General features: G+C 32.8%; 2 protein-coding genes across 2 annotated transcripts in view; one reads left to right on the plus strand and one right to left on the minus strand.

Moving 5' to 3' along the window:
• The window catches only part of LOC108738820 (octopamine receptor Oamb), a 404007-nt gene that overhangs the window by 106037 nt on the left and 273508 nt on the right, over positions 1-24462 (minus strand). The gene's annotated exons all lie outside the window — the stretch shown is intronic.
• Positions 5394-24462, plus strand: part of LOC108738818 (sodium-coupled monocarboxylate transporter 2) — a 61165-nt gene continuing 42096 nt past the window's right edge. The window contains exon 1 of the mRNA XM_025976716.1: positions 5394-5607. The gene's annotated coding sequence lies outside the window, so the exon portion shown is untranslated. The remainder of the gene's footprint in view (positions 5608-24462) is intronic.

Below are 24462 nucleotides of genomic sequence, written 5' to 3' on the forward strand. Positions count from 1 at the left end.
ATACAAAATAGACGCGCAATAACGAATTTCTTATAAAAATTAGAAACGAATGACGAAGTAAACCATTTGTCTTTGATAAATTTTCAACGCAAGATTAGACGAATTTTGTTAAATTAATAACCGTCTGATGTAGCCACATTATAGTGAAACAATTATAGTTGTTGTGAATTACAATTAAAAAATCTTCGAAACATCAGGTACTTTTTTTTAATTAATCAAATTAAATTATAGATTAGTTTCTAAGATCAAAAGGTTCTACCATTAAAGTGAAATGCAAATGTTCTGTTAACTGTTCTAGGTTGAATATATTTCCTTTGGAGTGTTTTATTAATGTTTGCTGTGAGATTTTCCAGTTTTGAATATTTTTCGATTTTAAAAATCTCGTTGAGATCAAGATTGTGCTGAAGCTGTAAAAAATAATAGGAAAAACAGGAAATAAAACCATTGCTATATTTGCTATGTACCTTAAAAGTAAACCTCTTAAGCCATCTTCTTTCAGTAAATTTAAACTTAATTGCAGCTATCTAAACAAAGGCTTATGTTAAATGGAATGTTTCTCCAACAGTTCGTTGAAAACTGTTGCGATTAAAATGCTGGTTGCCTAGATTCATTTAAGAGGCCGCTACATGCCTTCATATTGCCAGTAATCGATTTTAAGGAAAACTGAGTGAAATTTTTAACCTACATTGAAATAAAAATCCTTGATAGTAAATAGAAAATAAAATTTTAAAAATCTTTTCAGAGTGGGGGGAAAAATGATTGCAAACTTGACTTAAACAACAATAGAAAATATTATTAAGAATTTTCATTCTCTTTGGCCTTAAAAGATTATAATATTGATTCAGTAAATAATTCATAAAGTTTGACGAACATGTTCCTATTTTTCACAAAATTTAATTTTGCAAAGAGCTAATATCAAATTATATAGGCAGTGCATCGGTGACATTGATATTAGATCAAAGATAAGAGAACAATCGATTTAGAACGATGTCAATTATTTTTTAGAATTATGTAGGATAGAAATGAGTGTTCCAGAAGCGCAACTAATTGCTATTTTTTGATATAAATTTCACAGCCGCTATTCAGTAGCAAATATAGTATTGTTTTTTTAATTAAAAAGTAATTTACCGTACCTACAACATTGCGACTCAATCTTGGAAACAAACGATAATACCATTTGAAAATTTCTAGAAAGTAACTGGACCAACGTACATGTCCTCACATTTTTTGCTATAGTTTGATTGGTAAATTACATGACAGAATTTTTATCCGATGCAATCAAGTCAAACTCATGTTTCTACAGCTGCGCAATTTCAGGAATTCTCCAGTGAAGGTCTACTGGTGATGAGTAAAATTGGTCTTAGTGTTACAGTCTTGGTCTTTATCATACCAGGACCAAGACCGAACGAACAAAACCAAGACTAAAGCCAAGACTAAATGAACAAGACCAAGACTATCAACACTATCGACAATTTGTGCTTAGAAGAATTATTTAAAAAAGTATTAGATTAAATGAGCCAGACTAAGACAAAGAACAAAACCGAGTCAATATTAGCAAGACCAACACCAAGACCTATACTATATCTGCAAGACCAAGAGATCAGGATTAGAAGTATTTGAGCGAGACTAAGACCAAAAAACGAATAAGCAAGACTAAGACCAATACTAACCCTAGACAAAAATTTTCAGTCTCTCTCAGTCTCTCAGAGTCTTTCAGCGTCTCTAACAGTCTTTCAGAGTATCTCAGTTATTGCCTAGGTGTTTTTATGAATCTCTCACAGTCTCTGTATGAGAAACTCGAACGATAAAATTGTTAATTCAGAGATTCGAGACTCTCACAAAGAGACTGAATGAATAAAACTGAAAAATTGAGAGACTCGAGTCTCTCGTAAAACGACTGGGATCTCTGAAATATGTTGAACTTAGAAAATTTTAACCATGTCTGTCGAGACACCACTTATTGAGAGATTCCAGTCTCTCGTTGAGAGATTCCAGTCTCTCGTTGAGAGATTCGAGTCTCTCGTTCAGAGTCGCTAAACAGTTTTTTGGCAGTCTCTCGACATTCTCTCTCAGCGACACCAGAGAGACTCGATGAGAGACGGAGACTCGAGTCTCGCTTTCAGAGACTCTGAGAGATTGAACATTTTTATCTCGGGAAGATTGGGACAGTTCTACATCATCACCAAAGTTTCCAGTCCTCTTGATTCATCGTGACTCCTAGTCAACAGGGTATTTAGTGCGTTCTTCCGTTCAAAAGAGGAATTACCTTTGCAAATGTCTCATTACATAATTCATAATTAATTTATTTATGCTCTATATATCAAGTTTTCTATGATAAATGCTTAATATCTCTGACGTAAAATGTATCCACATCAGTAATAATCATTTAGTAGGTTTATTGCGAAAAATGATAACCTTTGAGTGAGATCAATACTACTTTAAAACATACACGACTGAAGTCTCAACCACAATGATGAACTTACTCCAACATAAGTGTTGATTTCCACGTTAAACATACAAATTACAATGACCGTCCTTAATGATTGCAAGGCCATTACATGGCAGATATTGTTTTCTAGAAACCTAATGTAAATATAATTTAGCCACAAGTAGCTGACGATACATACAGGTTCATATAGTTTTTTTTAAAGTTTCATCTTCATCGTTTTGCTATTACATCATTTTATTACGATTTCAGTATAATACAGAGACTTTTTTACTTAGTCGTGTAAGTCACTGACAGAATTTAATTGAATCTTGTTACGAATGATCATCAGTTTTTCTTTAATTTTCGGGTCAAAGTTCAAAAGTGCAAAACAATACTCCGTGATACTCGAAATGATGTGTTTTTTTTCTATAGTTTCTAGAAAATTTAATTTTGTAAGTCACTCTAACGTAACAACAAAAAAAGGCAATGAGTTTAAAGTACGACGTTACAAAGCTGTAAAATTTAAATTTTAAAAATATACACGTAAGGATTACCTATAAATACCTATTCGAAAACCAGTTTACAATTATGCAAATTACTTCAAAGGAATTATGTGATGTGAAAAATGATTACTCAAAGATTAAAGAAGGATTTCCAAAAACATAAAATTTAATCGTTCAATCGCCATTGACGTTTTTGAAGGTGCGAAACTACTAAAGAATAGCAAGAAAATTAAATTGATTTTTGTGGAGCTGAATTAAAGAAACATTAAACCTCAAATTCCACATAAAAGCGTTATGAGATAAACTTTTAGCTAAGGACGACGCCTTGGATGTTAAAATGTGTTTAAGTAGATATCTAAACGCTTTATGTATAATTAAAGGATTTATTGTTTTATTCTACAGAATTATCTTGCCCTTATTGATTAATAATCTTCAATCATCCACATTCAGTATGAAAGAGTCAAAGTACCATTTTTCAAAAAAATATTAATGAACTCAAAATTAGTAACAAATTCTACATATTGCGTTCACCAGCCACCTATAGCTACTTTTTTGGTAAAGGCTGTTTAAGGGCGATAAGTAAATTGTTCAGTTTTCTGTTGGAAATGTCTACGGCGTGCTGAGGCAAAGACAGCAAATTGGTAAATTCACCACGGTATCTGTAGTTCATTTAAGTCTGTTTTAAGTACCTATCTAGCATTTTTTAGATATAATTGCTTTAGACATTTATTATTACATATTAATATTACGAGAATCGAACAGATTCCTTCATAAGATAAATCATGATACACCATGATCTAAGGAAGGGACTGAGGATCTCGGTTATGGAGTCTTCTTCATCCTTGTAGGTACCTATACTGTTCTTATTTGCGTTGCGCTGAGCAAAATCTTTTTTTGCTGTTTTCTAAACCTCATCATCATCATAAGATAATCACTCCTAAGACTGGTTGGACATCCACACGTTCCTATCCTGAACTAATCTTCGTATATCCCTAAAACTAGAACCTCCCACAACCCAAACTATTTGCGAACAGTAATCTAATCTAATTTCTAAATTAATCGTTGGTGAACATAAAAGTGACTTCTTTTTATTGAAGGCGACTCCACCCTGCGCTATCCTCTGCATTATATCCCTACTTCCATCCTGACTTATCTGACTTCCTAGATACCTAATATCAGCCACTTCTTCTAATTTTTCGTCTAATATCTTTACATTTACATTTGCTCTTTCCCTACTTTTTCTTCCTTTGCATACCAGTATTTTTGTTTTACTTTTATTTATTTTCATACCACACTGTTTTGTCAATATCGCTTCCATTTTATTTAAAGCTATCTCTAACTCCTCCTTGCTAGATGCTAATACTGCTAAATCATGTGCAAATCTAAGCCTACTAATCATTTGTCCCTTTGTATCTACCCCTGCAGTTGTACTGTCTTTAATGATGTTGATGGCGTTTTCGATGTATAGATTAAAAGGTAACAGTATCAGTGTGTATTCTTGTTTGAATCCCTTCTTACGTCTCTACGTTGCAGCTCCAGCTGTATAACTGCCTGTTACTCTTTTTACAATCTAAATATCACTCTTCTATTTCTGTAACTCATCCTTACATTTTTAAGTATATTAAAGATCTACACCTTTATCTTTCTTTTTCCTCTAGAAATTTTGTTAATTTTTATCGACATTGTTTCTGTTATATATGTGTAACTATCCTTCCGAAACGTCTTTAATTGATAAGGATGCGAGGGCTGCACACATACGAATATGCAGTCTGACATCCTGACCTACGGAATATGCTGATATACTCATACTAAATCAACTGTAATCGAATTGATACCCAACGCAGGTAGAGGTCCGCCTTTACCTGGCAATTCCTGGACTTTTCATAATACTCGAATATTACCAAGACATGGGCAGATTTTCTACATTATTTTATTGTTATACTCTTTTACAAAAAAATAAAGATTCTAAATGACGAGTCTTTTGTGAACTCGTGAACATGTATCTATAACTAATATATATAATAATATATACACCTAATTAATTTAAGGATTCGTCTCGTCAAGAGTTCGTTATAACCGATTTTCACTGTACGTGCATATGTTTTTTATATTAACGTTCAGTTATGTTACGTGACAGAATCATTAAAGATGTTCTTGAAAAGTTTGTTGTAGAAACTAGCTGTAGTGGTCATATCCTCGACCGTATTTCTCAAGATTCTGAGTTTCTTCATATCACGTTCAGAAAACTCGTCGATAGATGTTTGGCGATGAAGTTAAATAACAGCTACCTACGTACGTATTTCTTCTACTATTGCTACTATCTACCGTCTAAGGCCTGTGTAGGTACGTTTTCGATTATAATTAAATAAACGTGTATAGCCACCGGCAGAGCTTCGACAGATAATTGGCGAAGTGCAATTAATAATAACCAGCTAGAGATGCTATTTACGTGTACAACTAGCCGTGGCCAGTGTTTCCTCGAGTGCGATAGTGTTCGGTCACGACGATTTTGTCTCTTTGTTCTTTGTACATTAGTATAAATTATAAAAACACACGCTCACGTATTCTATCCAACCAACGAGCGCCTTCGTTTCTATCGAGTTTTCCGTTTGTAAACGATGATTTTTCCTTGACGGCCGGAAAACATTATAGCAGCAACGTTTGCAAACAAGAAAGGTAAAAAAACTTGTACATTTGTTATGTAGTAGATGTTATATTTTAAACGACCGTTTACAATTTCTTTTACTTATGAATTTATTTGTTCTGTCTATATATATTACTTTCTCTATTTTCCCAAACGCATGTGAATTGTAACTTTTATATACAGTGGATTATGTATTGCAAATTCAGCCATGTGTAAAAGCAGTCTAACTTGCTGATTTTTATGCATATTAAGCACATATTGTGAAACAAAAGTAACAAACTTTGATTGTAAACTAAACAATGTAGAAGTGGACTTTCGACACAACAAAAAAGTACTGACGAAAACGTAGTAAGAAAGCAGTTTAATGCCTACAAAATTGTTAACTATTACATAGCTACCCATTATTATCTTATTTGTTAATAACCCTTTTTTCAAATTTCGAATTTCATCACTGAAGAAAGAAAAAGAAAGAATTGTTCTAGAAAAGCTTGAAGTGCGGAAAATTAATTAAGGATGAAGGTCATACGTTTTGTTTTATCGTCCGATGTTCAAAACAAATTAGATAGCTCGGAAGTCAGAGCAGGCCGAGGTAGATCATTCTCGAAAAATTACATTTAAGTAACATTTTGATAACACTGTGACCGATAATAATGCCTAAAACCTTCCGCTCAATGTTAGAATACGTACGATAAAAATAGCTCGCGCTTAAAGTGGAACCAACTGTACTCGTAAAGTAGGTACCTTTGAGTCCATTAAACGTGCTAATAACAAATGTTGTTTTAACCGGAAAAAAAATAGATACATATATTTATAGCAAATAGATTCAAGTATGGGTATTTATTTTGGCTTTTAGTCCGTTCAAACTTGACACTGAGTTCGTTCACGACTAATCGTTAGTTTTTTGGTTTACCATCAAACCACACAAAATAATGAAGCAGCCAAGTTTTTGTCTGAAATAATTCTGACCTTTGGTCAGAAATCGTCATAGCAACACATACAGAGTATTCACATAACTAATGTACATATATATGCACAAAACTGCATAAAAAAGGCATCATATTGTAAAGTTCGCTAACTATAATTTTGTAATTAAAATTGCGTAACATGACGTAGATAGTAGTCATTATGAGTAAAAAACAATCGGCTAACTAAAACAATTAGGAGAGTAGTTCTAAGAAGTTGTACTTAGTGTAAAAATAGGACGAATTTAACATGAATAAAGATTCAAAAAGGACACGTTAATTATAGTAGGTAGAAATATTTTCTTTACTTTCATTTCACATATATGTCTGCTTTAAAAAAAATATGTACATTTAATGCAAAGTTCTTCAAGATGGGCGAGATTTTTTGCAAAAATGAATAGAGTGTCTCCACAGGGGGCGTCAAAATTGGCAAAAATTAATACGGTTATTATATAGCTAATTGCTGGCCGAGTTTGATGTTTGAGAAGATGACTCCTACAGACTTTGAGATGTTTAATAAGAATATGAAAGAATTAATAGAATAGTACCTACTTAAACTAAAAAAGTTGTCATTGAAAGAAAAAAATCATATTTTCGAGTGAGAAATTTTAAAATTACATCAATATAAATGCGATATTCTAATTAAGCATGCTCGAATTAGTCAGAATCAACTTATATATGTATGTTTAATATTGAAGAAAAAAATCATTATTGGTCAACTTTGACGCCTCCCCGGCGGGTGGAAAATCTAGCCTATATGATTGGAAAACACGTCCCGTTTAAACACTATAGGTACATCGACATTCCCTCAATTCATTTCTGCATTAATCGTGGATGGTCCATCTCAGAAAAGAAAGTTGCATCAAATTGATTTTCTTCTCCTACGAAGCTTGTTAATTAAAACCATTGAAAAGGTTACCCTTAGCAAAATTTCGAAATTATCTTTCTTTAACAGGTTGTTAGTAGTGGATACATAGGCACCTACCTATAAGGGCGTTTACAAACCAACTATTCTGGTGAAGTCAAATAAACTTTGGTTCCTACAATAATATATTGAGAAAGTAAGCGACATGGTTGCTATTGGTATTTCTCGAAATTCGCTGCAGGGGATTAAGCCGTTAGGATTTATTTTGTATAGCTGCGAAATTACAGTACCAAGACTCTCAAGTATATTGTACTATTTTTTTCGCTAAATGATCAATTTATGCGTTGGACGAAGAGTAGGTTCTCGAATTTTAATAACTCTCACAACTATCGACATTATTTTCTTTAAAAGTCATAACAAGCTCCCATGTATGACAGAAAATTTCAGCTTTAAAACAATTATTGTGTCGGTAAATAAAAAAATTTATGCTTTGAATTATTAAAGTATCAAATTAAATGAGCGCGACCAAGACAACACGGAAGACCAAAACCGAGACTTAATCAGCAAGACCAAGAATAGATGCATTTTAATAAGACTAATATCAAGACCGAATAAGCAAGACCAAGACGAATAAGACTGGGAGAGTTTTGGTATCTTGGTCTTACTTTTTGCTCATCACCAATGAGGTAACCGTGGAGAGAGAACATTAGAAATGAGGAGGTATTAGAAAGAGTAGGAGAACAGAGGATGCTATGGACATATTGGAACCAGGAAAGAGGAGCTAAAAGAGACCTAGATTAGATTACTGTTCACAGGTAGTTAAGGATGTGGGATATTCTAGTTTTAGGAAAATGCGAATATTAACTTCAAATAGGAAAAAGTGGATGTGCGTGTCCAACCAGTCGTAGGTATCTGACGATCTTATGATGGCGATGATGATGACTAATCCTTGCTGTAACGTACTTTTGTTGTTGTTTAATAATTGTTTCTGCTCCGTACAGATAGATACAGCTCAAAGTTTGCAATGTTTACATCTTCTTATTTAATAAGTAAGTGGCAATCCAGTCATGTGTCATACACAGCGAATAAATTAACTGACCTGCATTACAATTGCTACAACACGTTCAAGTGTAACGTAACAAATTTCAATATCAGGTCGGGTTTATGTCTCGTGTTTATAAATGCGTTCGTGTGTGTATATCATTGTGTGCGTGTATGTGTGTAAACACTATAAATATAATCTGCATTACTTTACTACACGTATATATGTGTAGCGAGTGATGCTACTGTAATACTACTGTTGTTGGTACACACAACATGTGCTGACGCATGTAGACAGGTTAGCGATCCTTTATCACGCACGCCGTTTCTTCTTCAAACTTCTTGGTTCTATTTATAGCTGACCGGTTCGCGATACAAGATCCTTGTGACATCATAATGATGCAGTTTGGATTCTTTTGCGCGGCTTTCCCATCGGCCTTTGGTTTTCTTCTTTTATTTCTCTCTTCCTCTTCGGTAAACGTCTTGTCAACTTGATGGTACGACGAGATACCTGGTGAGCTTCTGGTGAACAGTAGCAGCGAATGCTTCTACTTTTGAGAGGTTAAGACGATAAAAATTGATTGTAATTATTATTGGGGAAGAATGAAAAATTATTGTATCTAGGTATTGAAATAAGGAATATGTAGCTTTACTTATTTATGTACAGTAATTTACTGTTTCGTCACTGAATACTTGCAAATTGCAATAAAAAGTAATACTTATTTATATATGGGTATCATACCTTTACTTTTTCAAAAAATATATTAATGAAACCAGGCATTGGAAAGAAAAAAAAATTATGGTCGTCTCAGAATTGCCCCAATACATCAAAACAACCAACAGAGTCATTTTCAAGGTATCATTTTATAATCGCGGTTCACAATAACCCCCAGCATATCAAGATTTGAATTATTATTTTAACTTTAAAATCCAAATGTTACTGATTTGATTACTTTGGATTTGATATAAGGATAGCTTGAAATTACAATATTTTAGGGCAATTTTGGAACCAGATTCGAGTTAGTCCTCAAAAAATACATCTGAAATCCTTACCTTCTTTGAGTCTTTTGTTTTCAACGTGCCATAATTACCGCGTTCTTTTTCTTTTTACAAAAAGCGACTGATATTTTTTAGTTTATTATTCGATGACGCATTCAAACATGACCCTAGAACAGTTCTAGTTCTAACGCCGGCAGTACAAGTCCTTTTATTGTAAAGCCATCAAAATGAAAAAATGACACAATGATATGGAAAAGTAAAGGAACAAAAAACAATTTATAGGTCATGTGGTACATTATATTAATGGTCCAGAAAATGAATTCAAAAGATTTTTTTATGTTTTTGCAAATGATACTACCTATTGCATATGTTCCTTTCTGCCTACTCTGCAACTATTGAAATTGGAATTATGAAAATCTCAAGATTAAGAGAAGTTTGTCTAACTTTACAAAACAGTGTAGGGAAGTTTGAACCTTTAACAATTTTTAACAAAATTTGGGCTACCTATTAATCTATTTATATATATATATATAACTTTGAGGATGGATATACAGAGTCAAAAGATTAGTATGCTTAGATTTGCAGTATTAGCAACCAGCAACAAGGAGTTAATGACGGACTTAAATAAAATTAAAGCGGTAGTAACAAAACAGTTTTAGATGAAAATAAATAAAAGTAAAAGTTAGGACACAAAAAATTAGAGGAGACCACTGATCTTCGGTGTGCAGTCGTGAGATAAAAATTATCCGAAGACTGCACGGAAATTGAACTTCCGTTCTACTATAATGTTTTCAAATAAAACTACTAAATTTAGTTTGATGATTTTAATTAGATACTAACTGACAATTTTAAATTCACTTAATTAAAACTATACAACAACTAGCAAAGGGGGTGTAGTCTATTTGAAACATTTCATGGTGGCGGACAAATGTTGGAATTTCCTGAATGTCGTCATAGACAAGAGGGTGTCCAGTGCAACCAGATACAGAAAATTTATGAGATTAAGTAAGAAAGAGTTAACAATGAGTCAAGTATCAGTGACAATCAGAAAAACCTCATTTATACTACCAGGAACTATTTGAATTCCTCACGTACATTTTGTTTGTGACAAAGAGAATATTAACAAAATATCATAAAGCCATACAATAAAAGAAAGATATTTATGACCTAAACATTTTAAGAAATTTTATAAAGTTGAACTGAACAAAGCAACAAGGAAATTTGAAATGTAATGAAACTATACAATTACACTAGATCTAAACTAAACGGAAATGTTTTTGAATTAACATAATTGTAAAATTAAGATATAACTAATAGCACTAAACATTCGGTATCTGGGAAGTGAGATAATTCAGGATGGAAAGATCAGTAGAGATATAAAACAAAGGATAGTTAAGGATTGAGACGCATTTAACAAAATGAAGCCACTTCTATGCCCGTCAACGGTTAATTTAGAAATTCAAAAAAGATTGTTAAAAGTGTAGTAATGTCTGAAGCACATCTTTGTACGGTTGTGAAATGTGGACAGTGGGCACGGCGGAAAGGAATAAGTTTAAAATGTGATGTTACAGGCGAATGACGAGGATATAAAGGGCGCAATGGAAGTAAAAAAGAAATAGGCGGGATTTATTGGGAAAGTCAAAGATTAGCTCAGGATAGGAAAGACTGAAGGTGCTTGTTCAACCGGTATTAAAGGACTAATAATGATGATGATGCAACTTTTAATACTGACGTTCCAGTGACGTCGAATTTAAGTCTTTTATGTATCGCTCATCTTTTTGTAAATTGTTTTGTTGAAATTGATCTGATTTAGGAGGATAAAATCGGCAGTCAACTTTTTAATCTAGTGGACGTTTTTCTAAATATATTTTTCATTAAATATGCACATAATATTAATGGAAGTCCCTTTTTCTTTGTATCTTTAGAAGTAGCCAATACATTTATTAGTAAGCTCTGTTATAAAACTAAATTAATATACCTTCCAAAATTTTAAAAATTAGCAGTTGAAATTCTTTAACTGTTTGCATACTTGGTGTCAGTGAGATTTTTCAATTTAATCGAAACGTCGCTTTACAGTTAAATCTAATGGGGATCGTTGATTGTAATTCAATGCAGGTGTGTATTTTATTTCTTCAAACTAATTATTGAGTCGATCTACTTCTATACTTAGTTTTGCGTGAGAGTTTTTTCTGGTCCCTTGCTGCTATTTATATCTGACCGGTTTTCATTCCTTGACCCTCGAGACAACATAATGAAACCGTAGTAAGTAAAAATTCCTGTGGAAACGAATCTCACTGTTTTAATTCGGTTTTTGCGTGCCGTATATGGTCATACATGTGATTATGCTTGCATTCCTGACGTTTAAAATTGTCATTAAATAATTCCGAACGTTAACCACTAAGACGATACGATGATATATGCATGTGCACACTTAATCATTAATTATAACACTAGTATAATTCTAAAAGCATTCATAACAACCTACGATTTTGACTGCGTAAATACAATTGTTATAAGTTATAACTAATAAAGGAACAGAGTAACCTAGACCATTGCTGATGACCTCCTTTTTACTTCCGTGGAGTTAGCCTTTCAGAGGATTAGTGCGTACAAACAGAAAAATTTCAAAAATTCTTTTTATTTCGAATACCTACTCATAAATACTTGAGAAGACTAAAGCTGATGCATGTGATCATAACGTCATTAAGATGTAACCTCATTGAAATGTTTCGGCATTTTCACACAATGACATTTCCTAAAAACACAGTTTTCTTGTCTGGAATCTATTGAAATAAAGTTGTTGAAAACGGTAATGTCGAATTCCCTCCCGCAGGTAGTTTTGGTTAAAATATAGATAGTCGAATTCCCTCCCGGGTACTAGCCGAGTTCCCTCCCGTTCATATCAGCTCCGATAATTAAGTTAACGACTACTTACCTATTTTATTTATCGAAAATTATCAGCAAATTTATAGTGCACTTCAGTACTTCAATATATTAAAGATAAAATAATTTCAGAAAGAAGACACATATCAGTTATGAAATGTTTATTTATTTAATTTTAAAATGGTTTCCCACTACCTTAAAAAAATTCAATGTTTTGAAATTCGTGTGCGTCTAGCTTTTTGATGCAATCGTCTAGAAAAACCTTATTAGTTTTAGTTTGTTTTGTTAACAATTTTTTAAAATTAGATGATACACTTCGTAATTTCACATTGAAAATCTAGTAAAACATTAGCAAATTGATAAATATGAGGATTATGTGGTGTCTATAATATATGAATATTATTAAGATTAATATGTGATGTGAGGGTGAATTATTTAAACAACTCTTTATGACTTTATAGTGGCAATTAGCACTCAAGGTCATCTGCCGCCAATGGGAGGCAATTGATGTATAATTAGGAGGGAATTCGACATACCGAAAATTTTAACCCTAATTAAAAACAGGTATATGGGAGGGAACTAAGCATTATCCGTTGAAAAGATTAAAAATACTAAATTGAGCAAATCCAAAATAAACATGCACAACTTCTAATGGCAAACGTAGCAAACTACCACAATTTTGTGGGTAAAAAAAACCTATTTGTATGAAAAAAAAAACGCTGAGTTTCAGTTTCAATACGGCTACTCATCTAGAGAATCAGTTCTGTTACCTTTCCCTTTAATAATGCCACATGTCAAGTACAACAATTTTTATTTTGTATCAGGTGGGTATAGATTTTACTTTAAAGGACTTTGCTGATTAATATAAAAATAGGTTTTCAATTAATTTTCCTAAGTGACTTTCTAGAAGGATGTTTGTTGTGGTTGCTATTTACGTAAAATTTTAATAAAGCAGGTAATAAGACGAAAACTTGGCAATTTATCCTTTTTTTCTTATAATTAAAAATAAATTCCGCTACTTAATTATAAACTAGGTTACTTTTTATGATGTGGTTGGCTTTGTTATTTTATGAACTAATTATCCAGCTACATTATCCCAATTTACATGGTAATATGAAAAAAATAAAAAACAATTTGTAAGTAACACGAAAATAAAATCTTTCGTTTATCTCTTTCTTCATTAACTAAACATACTTAGATTTCATACCATAGTACTGAACTTTATTTGATTTTTTTGTATACATACTTCATGACATCATCGTCATACGGTCGTCAGTCCTCAGACTGGTTGGACACGCACTTCCTTTCCTTCACATCCTGAGCTATCTAATCTAGTTCTACCACTACTCCTCTTAACTTCTATTTCTGCTTTTAATAGATCTTTAACTAGCTATTACTACCTGAGCTGTCCTATCAACCTATTAACTTCTGTATTTCTAACCTTTTTTATCTACGGAAACCCCATCACTCGCCTGTAATACCTCACTTCGAACGCTTCTACCCTTTTCTTTTGCTCCAAACACACCGTTATTATCTCTTTCCAATTTCTAGATTAACCGATCGCGAGCATAGAAGTGACTTCTGTTTGTTAAAGGGAATCAGACCCTGCGCTATCTTTTGTTTTACATCTCTACTGCTCCTGTCATCCTAAATTATCTGGCTTCCTCGATATCGAAAATCAGCTACTTCTTTTAATTTTTCGTCTCCTATTTTCATGTATATTTATTTATTTTAACAGACCTGAGTTTTCAGGGACGTTTTAATTGATGTAAACTAGAAACTAGGTAACTTACTTACACACATAAAATCATACTAGTAAGGACAAGATGACGCTAAGTTCATGCTATGGATTCATTTTGTTTATCAGGTAAACAATAGACAAAGTTTTCAATAATTTCAGTTTATATTTTCATTTGATTTAGATGAATACTTTTTAATGCTTTAAGTTCTGCAGCTCGTATAGACAAACTGCCAGTGCCCAAATACATACCTACGATAATATTACATAATAGAATGTAGGTAATATGCCTAATTAGTGAAGAAGGAAGAAAAGGTATTTTTGAATGAAAATATATCCATGCTTTAAATGTCATTGATATTATTAACTGACTTATGTCATATTTCTCAACATGTGGTAACATTGAATCAAGTGAAATAACAACGACATATTTCCCTTTCGCGGGAAATTCTTTAATTTATAGCATCTTCTTTACATAAGCTGATATTTCCTAAATCCTTCCACAATTCATAATAATCAATTACAAGAAAATAAAATAGCGTTAAGGACGATCGGTGTATCACCTTTTCCAGAAGCCATTAAACACGCCGACTAGCCTTCGTATAAATACAGAGAGACGTCATTTAAGCCAGCAAAAGAGATATCCGTAACCATCTTTTCACTGTAATTAGGAAATAGGTCATTTACTTATTTCTTACAAAGGCATTAAACACAAATATACATGCGTCTGTATATTGAAACGACACATATAAGATCCACTTCTGTTCATATTTCGATTTAATATTACTTTTTATTTACGCATTAACTTTAAATAATGATGAACATTTTACTATAATTTTTTTAATGTTCAATTTAAATACTGAAAGGCCCTTCGCTCTCCGTCGACCTTCTATTACAACTGTGTTTCAACACAGTTGGATAATACACATTAAATAGTTAACTTAAATGAAACGATTGTAATTTGTATGCAACAACATCGACATTATTAACAAATAATTGTTTTTAATTAAGGACTTTTAAGTAAGAGTAGGTGTGTATATCTGCTCTACGTGAACGTCGATTCATGGGCTGATTTAATGAATAAATAAAAAGTAGGTTCTGTTTGAACTGTATACATACATATGTATGAATTAATCCATTGGTCACAAAAACTTACTATGCAGCGTGCAGATAAACACATACTTTTTTTCTGAAAATGAGTGATTAGATTGTCATGTGACAAATGGCAAAGTCGTTGTTTTTAAATATTCTAGACGGGGACATTGCAAGTACTTAGAAAACGATTATTGTAAAACGAGGTTTATGTCTAATCGTAAATACAATAAATGATGAATCACTATTTACTGCAGTTACTAATCGTGAGTTACTACAGCACGTTTTTTTTATACGTAAGTTTTTATACTCATAAAATGAACCTTTCGGGGATACTAGAATATTTTAAAGTATAAAACCAAAACAGTGTGTATAGGTAGTTCAAAATCTCATGACCCTTCACGTATGCAAGAGACGAACCTTAGTGTATTCATATTGTACAGCCAGAGCCGGGCAAACGTAGGAGCCGCTGCCTGAAGTTAGTTTGGATCACTCCATACCCTTCAATCAGTACGAGAGAGTAAGCAGTAATGACCCATATTGGTTTCTCTTTTTCTTCTCCCTTCCACTCCCATATCAAGCCCCTTCATTCCCTAGACGAGCGAAGCCTCTCCCGCAACTTAAGTAATACCTACGAAAATTTTCTAATGATCGTCCCGCAGCTCAGGGGTAGCATGCCAGACTACGTTCGCAATACTATTGGATTCGGCTATGGAAGAGGGGACTCACCTACGAAATAGAAGGGATAAGAAAAGTAAAGAATCATCTCACTCGCACTCGCAGGAGCAATAAGGAGCTTCTTGGCTATATCTGAGGAGCACACGGGAGTCAAAAGAACCGAGTTTGCCCGGCTCTGTTATACACTACAAAAACACTTAGTCGGCTGTTCGCAATGTGCCTCGCTCAACAACAGTGATGGTCAATGCTTTCATGAGTTTGAAATGTACAAATCAATGATAAAGAAGGAGTTTTATCTCCATGTAAGCCAAGCTAAAGGTTCATGAGATTTAGAACTACCTCTACTTATGTACACGCGATAGATGTAATCTTTTTATTTACATATTCATTTAATTTTTCCGATTTTAGTTGGCAGTTGCCGTTGACAGTTGAGTGCAAAAATTTACAACAGATTATATTATTCAGAAATTATTTAGGCAAATAGTAATTAATATTAATAACGTCAAAAGAAAGTAAACAACTAATAAGTAATTAAAGTTTGTTATGTAATGAAAACTTGCTATTCGAATAATTTAATTTAGTGTCTTGTCTTCGATTGTTTTAACTTGACGGAGGAATATTCAGTCCAGATTTTTCATTATAGCGCCAGAATACATGTATATTAAAACAAACTCGAATTATAATATAATTATAACAATCAAAGGAATATTTTCGAATAAAATGAATTTTCCTCGGAATTTCCCAAATGTAACAATACAATTTGGATTTAAGTATTAAGTAAAATCTATAAATATCTAAAAATATATATATTGTGGCATAAAAGCACTACAGAATGAAGCCATATTAATGCATACTGAGAATGGTATTTTTATTATTAAACAGGACTTTTTTGAATTCATAATTCTCTTCGTCGCTGGAAAAACCCATCATCTAATATTTCGCAATGATCATTTGTAATTGTAAGAAATATATTTTAAGCACATAAAATGATAAAACGTAAACAGAATGTCGTAAATGAGATCATAATTGTCCACCTATTGTGCTAATTTAGTGCAAGTTAGATGCATATTTCTTATGTTAATTAACCAGTTTAGTTGATCTCCTTTAGGTTAATCTGAATCATATGATGTTTGCATTCATCTAATGTTTACAGTTTTTCCATCTAATCGTAAAGATATGTTTCCACCAATTCCGCAAGGAGGGAGAGTGTGATATTCACATGACAATATCATGTGATTAAATGACCAACTAAATGCATATGTTTGCAATCGATGATTAAAAGTATCTTTGACGATGATAGAAGTCATCTGTATATTTTAAGTATATACCGCTCTTCGTAGCTAGTATCCCTAACTTAAATGGTCCATGGGTGAGACAGCGGCGGACCCTCGTAATACTTGCGGATCCTCAGGAGTCCGCGGACCACACGTTAAGAAACACTGGTGTATGCGACTATTGATAATACTCCCGAGTTAAAAATGTTCAGTCTCTCAGAGTCTCTGAAAGCGAGACTCGAGTCTCCGTCTCTCATCGAGTCTTTGGTGTCGCTGAGAGAGACTGTCGAGAGACTGCCAAAAAAACTGTTTAGCGTATCTGAACGAGAGACTCGAGTCGCTGATAGAGAGATCCTTATTTCGTATCCAGTTTCTGAACGAGAGACTCGAGTCTCTCAATTTTTCAGTTTTATTCATTCAGTCTTTCTGTGAGAGACTCGAATCTCTGAATTAACAATTTTATCGTTCGACTCTCTTATACGGAGACTGTGAGAGTTCCATAAAAACACCTAGGCAATAACTGAGAGTCTGTGAAAAGCTGTGAGAGACGCTCTCAAAGACGCTGAAAGACTCTGAGAGACTGAAAATTTTTGTCTAGGGTAGAAGCTTGAGTAAATACAAGAAGTTTACGTATGTATGCTGAGCTAAATTTGCTACTCACTGTAGCAAAATGAAACACCAAGCAAGGTCCTTAATATTTCTCTGGTGGAAATCTAGCTTTATTATAGTAGTGATGACCTACTATGTAACAGCACTTGATTAGCAAAAAAAACTTCATACAGTTATTCTTATCGTTAACCATGCATTATAAATTAAAAATGGTCATTTTTTAGTAAATATAAGACAGTCCTTAACAATAAAAGCTTATTTTGAATTGACTATAAATTTTATGTCTGGTATTTAACTATTTAATTACAATGATAATCCTCTATCGGAAAGCAATAATTTTACGGTGATAATAAGTAGTGGCATGAAATAAACTGAAAAGTTTATTTATTGATTTAATTCTTTTCAATAGGATCTACCACAAAAACCGAAATATAATAGTCGTGTTTTCGTGCGAGTAAAATCTCAAAGACAATATTTAACAGAAATGTAACATTTTGTTTAAAATAGAGTGAAACCACCAATAAGCATTTCATTATTACAACTATCATCAAATAACCAAATTTTGGTATAAATACCTTCAATGGATAGTACTGTGCGCGTCTAGTTGGGTTTTAAATAAAAGTTAGTTTGTTGTTCAGCCAATTTGCTTGAACTATTATTTTTTAAGGAAAAAATTAAAGGATTGAACTGCTCAAGATATTACAGTTCTGTAGCTTAAGGTACTTCTTCAATTTTGTTTAGGGTAGTGATGATTTTCATTCATAATTAATTTGTGTAGGTATCATCATCATCATAAGGTCGTCAGTCCTAAGACTAGTTGGAGACGTACCTCCACTCTTTCCTATTCTGAGCTAAACTTTGCATTTCTCTAAAACTAGAACATCCCATATTCTTAACTATCTGCGAACAGTAATCTAACCTAGGTCTATCTCTACCCCTCCTAACTCCTGTTTTTGCCTCTAATATATTTCTGACTAGACCTTCATGCCTGAGAAGGTGTCCTACCAACCTATCTCGCCTATTTTTTATTGACTTCTATAGAGTCCTCTGTTCTCCCATTCTTTCTAATACCTCTTCATTTCTAACCTTCTCTACCCACGTTATCATCATTCGCCTATAACACCACATTTCGAAGGTATATTGCGAAAGATTTGTGATTTAATAGTAGTCACAGTTAACAGGTCTCTTTGTATAGTATTTACTCAACAAAAGTTTATATTATTTTCTTAAATGTTATTACAAAACAATCAAAAGGGATTCCGTGGGACTGAACTATTTGTATGCGTCCCTTCATTCTATACATTCCATACTGTCTATGTTCTGTACATATAGGTAAATATAGAAATAACTGTGCTTTTTTTAAGGTTATATGAGGTTTTGTATGTTATTAACATCTTCACGTAACTTTTAAAAAACTTTTTGTTTGTGTGTACGGGCTAATCTTCAAAACGGCCTAACCCGTTTCAATGAAACATTACCTAGATATACACGAATAGGTTGTCAATAGTAATTTTTATACTGTTTATGAGTTTGTATGGGCTAATCTTCGAAACGGCTGAGACGAGTTTGATGGAACTATTTTCATGTGGACGAATTTGCGAATAAAGCCAGTTGTAAATAAAACACTAAAGGTAACCCTGGATTTCACATATTATAACGTTTCAATAACCTAATAAGTCTTGTGCCATCCTCAGACAGTCAGGATGGCACCTTGGGTGTCGGAAAGAGTTTTAGGTTTCTGAACTTTTTTATGGAACCTTAGGTTGTAATGTTTTATTTATTTAAAATAGTATCGAACAAAACGATATTGCAGTAGCATACAAGTAAATGTCACACTTGCAGTTAGGTATTTTTTTTTGTACAACGTGATTTCTACGAGTAAACATATATTATATAATTGGTATGGCGTCAGTTAACGAAGATGCGGCGCGTCGCGATGTGACGTGAACAAATACATTTGACTTCCTCAAATCTGAAACGGTTTACTTTCAGAATCGCTTATTTACTCCAATTGTTTCATTAGAATTGCAATACAGATAAAAACAAAAATTTCTGCCTGAATTATACTAATGATTCGTTTTGTTTTGGAAAGGTGATTTTAAAATATTGAAATTATGTATCGTCTTGCTGCTAAATTGAAAAAATAAAGTTGCTTAAAATATAGAAAGCGATCAGGGCTCACATTTTCGTAAAGCGTTCTGTAAATCATTTAGCTATTTTTTTTTTCACGATGACAGTCTAAAGACATTAGTTATACCTTTATTTTTTGAACGCCAGGTCAGTATCACAGATTAATCGACGTGTACAATTAATACCAACAATCGATTTAACAATTCCTATTGCAATTCGTTAATTATTAAAACCATTCTGTTTTATTTAATTGTATACAACTAGCATGTAATTCAACCTTATCATAATTAGAATTTTAAGGTCAGTTTGCACCAAATATGAAGCTAATATGAAGCTTACTATTTTAAAATTCCATCTTGATGTGCATTCAGAAATTCCATTACTTTGGATCGTTTTTTCATATATCATTTAACAGCTTATTCTACAATCCGAGCGAAATTTTTGATTCATAGCCTAACCTAACCTAACCTAAATCATTCCAGAGAACTGAAATACTTTTAGAAAATTTTCATGACCATCCCATTTATCAATTTTTAATGTAATTCTTTATTAGTTGCTATTTTTAGAAATGAGAGTAATTGTTTTAAATTTATTTGACGTAGATATAGGTAATAAAAAGTAATGAGATCACATAATAAAAATATTTATATTCTGGATTACGCATTCGCACAGGAACGTGAGTTAAACGAATTAAAAGGAACTACTGAATTAAGATACTGATTCAGAATTCTTTCTAGAACTAAAATTATCTATTCAGAGAATCCACTGCAATTGGTATCAAAATATTAACGTTGACTTTTTTGTAGAAATTTTTCATAAAAAATTTTCAGCAATTTAGGTATTTGTTCGTCAAACAATTATTATCTCGATGTGTAGGTACAATACAAAAAACAATAGTGTCTATAAACGAGTACAGTTTAGTTTCATATAATTTACAGTTAAACATTTGAACAATTTACTTATTTAGGTGTACTTAACTGTCTAGTTTGCATTGTTTCCCATTAGATGTTTTAATAGAAACAAACAATGTTTGTAATTTTTTCTTTACTTCATATTTACTGAGAACAAACAGGTACGTCTTAACTAAAATACTAATCATTTCTAAATAGCAATTACTTTAAAAAAAATTTATGTCAGTGAGAAACAAACCAATATAAAATTCATAAAATATCAGGATTGTAATTTTTTTCGGAATTTCATAACTACATCTAGTCATTGTACAGTTAAAATTTGGTGTTGTATGTTATATCAGAAGTGAAAAAGGACATAGTGCATAAATACGTACTTAATGTTAACAAAAATACCTGCATTAAAAAAAGGAAAGTAAAAAGAGAAGATTGCAATGAGAGACTCGAACGATAAAATTGTTTATTCAGAGATTCGAGTCTCTCAAAGAAAGACTGAATGAATAAAACTGAAAAATTGAGAGACTAGAGTCTCTCGTAGAAAGACTGGGATCTCTGAAATATGTTGAAAATTTTAACCATGTCTATCGAAACATCACTTATTGAGAGATACGAGTCTCTCGTTCAGAGATTCGAGTCTCTCGTTCACAGACTGGATACGAAATGAGGATCTCTTTATGAGCGACTCGAGTCTCTCGTTCATAGACGCTAAACAGTTTTTTTTAACAGTCTCTCGACAGTCTCTCTCAGCGGTACAAGAGAGACTCGATGAGAGACGGAGACTCGAGTCTATCTGTTAGAGACTCTGAGAGACTGAACATTCTTATCTCGGGGATACATGACGATTTTTCACCCATTCGTTAAAATCTGTCCTTAATTCATTGAATCTAGTGGTCAAACGGATAAAGGGAATGCTGAACAGATGGGATTCTTAAGTTAAATTTATTAGTTAGTTCTGACTCATTTATTAATTTATTGTGTAATTTATACAGAAATGAAAGGTCATTATATGCATGGGTTGATTTAGAGGGATCTTGCTCATTTGGCTCATAATGGCATTATAATTATAATCAAAGACAAGTATCGGTTTGCCAATACGAACAGATATAACTCGCATGAATTTATGCTGAATTTGATCGATCATGTTGAACATTATGTCAATTTTGGGATACCAATTTATACGCATTGTATGCCGCAGACGTAGTACTTGGATGTTTCATTTTTTTTTTTCATTTCTGAATAATACACTTAGCATATATGTAACGAAATAAAAAGAAAATCCAACTACTTTTCCAGAAAAGTCTGTAAATAGGGTAAGAATACTGGGCTACTTCTATTGCGACTTCATAAATTATCAGCTTTTTTATTGCTTATATATTCCATAAAGTATTAAGGTGTTAAAAACAATTATGATAAATAAAAATATACAAAACTGTAAAAAAAATAATTTATGTGCGAACGAGAATAGTTAGACGCCTGTGACATATGTACAATACCGCAAAACCTATTATTCAACTTTTAATTTTACGATTACTTATGTAGTCATTATTATTTAATGTTTACCGGTAGACAACAGACAGGCTTATTATCAATTACTGTTATTATTTGACAATATTTGCTTTTTTATTCATAACTGTTTAACAATTTGTTTGCTAACACAAACTAATTCAATAATGTCCTGTCAAAAAGTTTATAGGTAGATATAGCGCTGACACAATTTGATGATACAAAATGTGTGTAAACGGATACGTATGTAAAAATTGTGTTTGTTTAATAGTTTCGCACCATTATAAGAAAACTAAATAGCAGCTAATTCGTAGGATGCACGATTCCTATTTCTAATTAGATTGATGTCAACATGTTTACAATTATTTGAACGAATACCCTAACGGTTATAGCGATATATTTTTTAAAACGATATACCGCGGGGTAAAGACACCTTTGAGTTCATTTTACAAGATATCCGTAGAACAAATCTTTTGGGTGTTTCATTCCCACCAGCCAGTAATGCTGGTGGACGGGCAGTCCCTCCGGACTATGCCGGAAGGTAGGGCGAAAGGCCCTCTTCAGCCTGCTTTCAGGAATCGTGGGAATGGGTGGGTGGTGGTTCGGGTGAGAAAGATGAGACGGACGAAATAAAGACAGAATAGAATGAAAGATTATCCGTAGAATATTACTGCCCCAGCATTTGCCAAAGTGATACAAGGAAACCACAGAAAAACTTGGACCAAGGCAGACGGACCCGGAATCGAACCAGTGTCCTGAATGCTAAGCAATGGTCTAAACTTCTAGGCCATGCCGCTCGCTAAGATATGCGTTTTAAAGAAATAGCTGTAGACAATCGGATAAAGAAACCATTAGCTGATTGTGAGATGGTACCTTAAAATTCTTTATAAACGATAATAGTAAATATAAAAATATTTTGGTCGTGAACTATTTGGGTAACAGCTATTTATTAATTGAAAATTTCCGACGCTTCGCTCACAGGTTTTGGACTTGAGCTATTTGGATAACAACTATTAATTAATTGAAAATGTCCGACGTTTCCTTCACAGGTTTTGGAATCGAACTTTTTGGGTAACAGCTATTTATTAATTGAAAATTTTCGACCTTTCGCTCACAGGTTTTGGAGAACTTTTTGGGTAACAGCTATTTATTAATTGAAAATGTCCGACCTTCGCTCACAGGTTTTGGAATCGAACTTTTTGGGTAACAGCTATTTATTAATTGAAAATTTTCGACCTTTCGCTCACAGGTTTTGGAATCGAACTTTTTGGGTAACAGCTATTTATTAATTGAAAATGTCCGACCTTCGCTCACAGGTTTTGGAGTCGAACTTTTTGGGTAACAGCTATTTATAATTTGAAAATTTTGGACGTTTCGCTCACAGGTTTTGGAATCGAACTTTTTGGGTAACAGCTATTTATTAATTGAAAATGTCCGACGTTTCGTTCACAGGTTTTAAATTTCTTCAGGGCTAAAGACAATCGGAATGCACAAATTTAAGTGTAGAGTGAACAGACTTTTCTCTAAGCACGTTTTAAGTAATTAATTTTAAAGTGCCTGTTTCATTAAGCCTAAAATTTTACTATTTTAATTTTATTGTGTTTTTAAACTTATCGTGGTTTGCCAAAAACATGGTAAAAATAGAATGTTGTTTAAACAAATAAATTTAACTGTGATATTTCATAATATAGATAATAATGATGATTACATATTGCGTAAATAGTTCGTAAGATCAAATAGTGTTATTTTGTAAAAAAAAAAGAATGTTTTAGATTGGAGAAGATTGAAATTAGAAGTAATTTGACTAGTAAAATTGTAAGTATATATTGTTAAGTAAGAATTACACATAAATATGTATTCCAATTGTCTTTAGTCCTGAGGAATATTTGCTGTGAACAAAACGTCGGAAATTTACAATTAATAAATAGCTGCTACCCAAATAATTTTATTTTTATAAGAACAAAGGCTTTTACGGCCGGAATCCATAGTAGAATGAAGATTCGGGCCGTGGTCTAAGTGAACTAGGGTCGCTGTCGAGACTTCGAGATATAATCTACGTTCACGTTGTCAACGCATCACTACCACTGAGGATGTCAGCCGCAGTAGCGTCTGGACATAATAGTTCACTTGGACCACTGCCCTATAGCCCTACTAATTTTATTGTTATTTTTTTATTTTAATAGTATCGTTTGCGTGTTTAACCAG

Source organism: Agrilus planipennis, unplaced genomic scaffold (genome assembly GCF_000699045.2).
Source record: "Agrilus planipennis isolate EAB-ADULT unplaced genomic scaffold, Apla_2.0 scaffold133, whole genome shotgun sequence".
NCBI lineage: Eukaryota > Metazoa > Arthropoda > Insecta > Coleoptera > Buprestidae > Agrilus > Agrilus planipennis.